General features: G+C 36.9%; 1 long non-coding RNA gene across 1 annotated transcript in view; it reads right to left on the reverse strand.

Annotated features, from left to right (window-relative positions):
• LOC101847023 overlaps positions 1 to 3,824 on the reverse strand; it is a 103,404-nt gene that overhangs the window by 98,508 nt on the left and 1,072 nt on the right. The window lies entirely within an intron of this gene.

Consider the following 3,824-nt stretch of genomic DNA (forward strand, 5'->3'; position numbering starts at 1 on the left):
CTCTCTCCCTCCCCCCTCCCTTCCAGCCACACCCACCTCAGCAGAGGCCATTACCGTACCATGACCATTCACAGCACGCGGACAATGGTCAGTGTCTGGGGAGCACACTGCAGGCCAGGCCCCCGGCTCAAAGGGAACCTGGTGAAGTCATTTTTCAGATCTGCTAACAGCTAAATCCCCTTTTCGGTTTTTATTTCAGTTTGAAAGTCTGACTTCTGACCCCCTCACCAAGGCCAACACCATTCCAGACGGGAACAAAAGTTACCCAAAATACTCCCTTCAATCCCCCCCTCCCCACCACCACGCCCAACCGCTTTTTTTTTTCTCCTACCCTCATTTCTGTCCACACACACACACACACACACACACACGCACACGCACACGCACACACATATGCACACACGTACACACATACACACACACATACACACACAAACACTTATTCTCATGCCCATATTGTTTCCCTCATCTTGCAATATTTAACAGACATTTTTATAGTAGTACATCGGTCACTTAACATTTCAACTGAGAGAAGCTGTGAACACGTACTGAGATATTTATATATATATATAGATCTATATATATATATATATATATATATATATATGATACTTGCAACGCGAAAATTAAAAAAATGTAATTATTTTTTTTTTCACAGGGATCTCCGATGGTGAGAATGTATGCGACTTCCTGGTCTTGTGACTCTCTCATTTTGTTATCCTTTCCTCTGACCCCATTTTATCGGTTTGAAGCTTGAAGGCCAAGAGGGTAAATGATTGTGTAATACTTGATTGCAAAACCTTGTATGTTTCACAGAGTGTTTCAAGTGAGTCTAAGTCACTAAAAATAAACTACAGTACATGTTGTTTATACGTAAGAATATTCTACTCTTCTTTGAATGGCGATTCATGCTATGTTTAACAATAGGCCAATCATAATTTCACCAACACAAATAGAAAAAGATGAAATACCTATGCAACTGTTAATGGGATCAACTTTGACTTTTGTGTCAGTAATTTAGAAAATATTTAAAGAAGATAAACTTGCTTTGGGAAAAACAAAAGGATTTTAAAAGCTAGATTGTAATCCTATCAAGACAAATCAACCCTTTTGTGTTTTTTTTTAAGTGTAAGCAGCATGCCACCTTTTTTCAAATTTGTTTCAGTAAAAGTTTTATGGTACTTACAACAGAATAAGTCATGCATGTGCCAAAGATTAGAGATTTTATTAGAGAGTAACATGCATAGAATAGAGGGAGAGGAGATAAGGATGACAGATGTTTGACGAGAAAGAAGGAGGCAAAACCATGCAGCTCTCAATCACCCACAATTTGCACCTAATTACAACAACTAGTCTACTGGTACTAGTACCAGAAAAAAAGGCAAAAAAAGGCCTAAAAAAAACCCATCTCAGAATGGACTCAGAATACTTAAGCTTTACATTAGGCCAGCGCAGAAACAACCAGCAGAGGAAAGATTTTTTTAGTTGGTTCGCAACAAAAAAATTAAAACACCAAGCAAAACTTGGAAGCAATTTAATTTTTTCACAACAAAGATTCAAGATAAAGACTTCACTGAAACAATAAAAATACAGTCTCCTTGAAAGTTTTTCCGTTTAGGATCAACAAAAACATAAGGATATAAACACTCTCAAAGACCACATTAGCCAGACTTGTGTACATTCCGAGGGTAAGATAAAAACAATTTTTAAAACAAAATTGGATGAAGGGAGAGCTTAATGAACTTCAGCTGAAAACATTCAATAACAGAGGTTAAAATCACCTTAATAACTACTGCACTGTGCAAAAAAATGTACAATAACAACATGAAAATGATCACAGTATAATTTTCACCTTCCATCAAATCAAAATAAAACAGGAAATTTTCACCGGTAGTTATAACTTGGGTAATCTGTGATGACTCTGTTTTATAAAGTCCTTCAAAAGTAAAGGAATACGGTCAGTCCTTGATGTATTCTGGGTCAGTGAGTCAACAAAACATGTGTGGCTCATTTAGTCATTGAAATATCCCCATCCATTTCAAAACAGCTCTTTCTTTCATCTCTCTTTAGTTTTTTAAGTAAGAGTTTTACTACATTTGCAACACAATAAGGTCGTATAAGTGCAGAAGATTAGAGGAGTAACAAGAGAACTTAACAAACTCAATAAAGAAGGAGGAGGGATGAGAACAATAGATGTTTTACAGGAAAGAAGGAGCAAACCACATTAGAGCATCTGCCAACCATCGACTTTCCGTTTATGTCAATCAAGTGTCCAAAGAACAGGGCCTAGGGGTGAACATTATATACATTGGGTCTTCAAATCTAGTTTGTTGCAATGTCCTTATGTGCCACCCTAGGATCCTCACAGACAAAATAAAATTAACAAGGATTAAGTCAAGGCTGACTTTTTTTTTTCAGCGAAAATACAAGGTTAATTTATGTTGAAGTACTGTGCGTGTAGACTTCTAAACATGTTTACTACTTTAAAACAATACAAGTACAATGTAGGCATTACATTCTTGAGATGAACATTTGGAGGTTTGGTTGGGGTTTTTGGGGTTTTTTTTTAAAGGTGCCAGATGAAATACATCATGTTGTCATGAGAAGACAAAATATATTTTACCCAACATATAGAAGCATACCAAAATTACAATTTAAAAAATGTCTTCCACTTGTACTGGCATCTTTTTCCATGTACAGTAAAACACAGATAGGTCGAACACAGAAGACTCAAAATTACGCATCCATCGAACTGTGCCTGCAGTCCCGTTTTTTTTTCTTTATCTTAGTTAACTTAGTAAGAAATTCCTCTAACTACAGATCCTTTGAACAACCGAGGCGGTCCCGACGAAAGCAAACTATCCGTGCTCTACTGTAATTCAGTTTAATTTAAGTATCCTTTGAGCATGAGAAAGGGAGGGAGAGAGAGAGAAATAGAGAAAGTGAGAGAGAGAGAGAGAGAGAGAGAGAGAGAGAGAGAGAGAGAGAGTAGAGAGAGAGAAATATTAAAGAGAGACAGCGAGAGAAAGACAGAGGCCATAGATCATGCAGTGGAGCACGGAAATGTGCTAAATAAATGAATAATCAGGCCTAATATCAATATTATTTTATATGCACAGACAAAGGGGAAAGAGTGGAAAGACAGACAGAGAGAGGGAGGGAGAAAGAGAAAAACAGAGAGACAGGAGAGAAATAAAGAGAGAGAGAGAGAGAGAGAGAAGAGAAAGAAAGAGATAGAGAGAGAGAAGCATGCATGAGAGCCAAAAAAAAGAGCAAATTTGTAATTTATTTGGGAAAAATCATCAGGAATTCTTAACATCTCAAGAGCCTTACTTTTTCCATCATTAGGCTATGTCATCCTGACCCAAACCTTTCCTAAGTAGGCCAATCTATATGTTAATGTTATCCAGTCCAGTAACCTTCCCACAGTGTCTAGTACCGTGGAGGGTAATAACATATACCTACTGCACATCAAAAGGAGGTGCAACCCCTCCTATGAAGTAACAAGGCATGTGTGTGTGTGTATTTCTATAAAATATATACAGGGATGTAAACAGGTTTGGAAAAAAATGCCAGAAAATATACGGTGTGCACGCACTGACTGAAATAATAATACAGTGAGGCTAAATTATATTTGTTTCTTTCCCTCTATTACAAAAAACAATACCTACAGTCTATAGGCCTATTTAGTATATATGGGCTATAGATCTATATAAATATATATATTAGATTCCATATATTGTTTATAGTAGACTTTTGTTAAAAGCTGGGGCCCAAATGGCAAGTCGGCAGGAAAAAACAGTAAAAGCCAGAAGATTTATATA

This window comes from Aplysia californica, unplaced genomic scaffold (assembly GCF_000002075.1).
Source record: "Aplysia californica isolate F4 #8 unplaced genomic scaffold, AplCal3.0 scaffold00058, whole genome shotgun sequence".
Classification (NCBI taxonomy): domain Eukaryota; kingdom Metazoa; phylum Mollusca; class Gastropoda; order Aplysiida; family Aplysiidae; genus Aplysia; species Aplysia californica.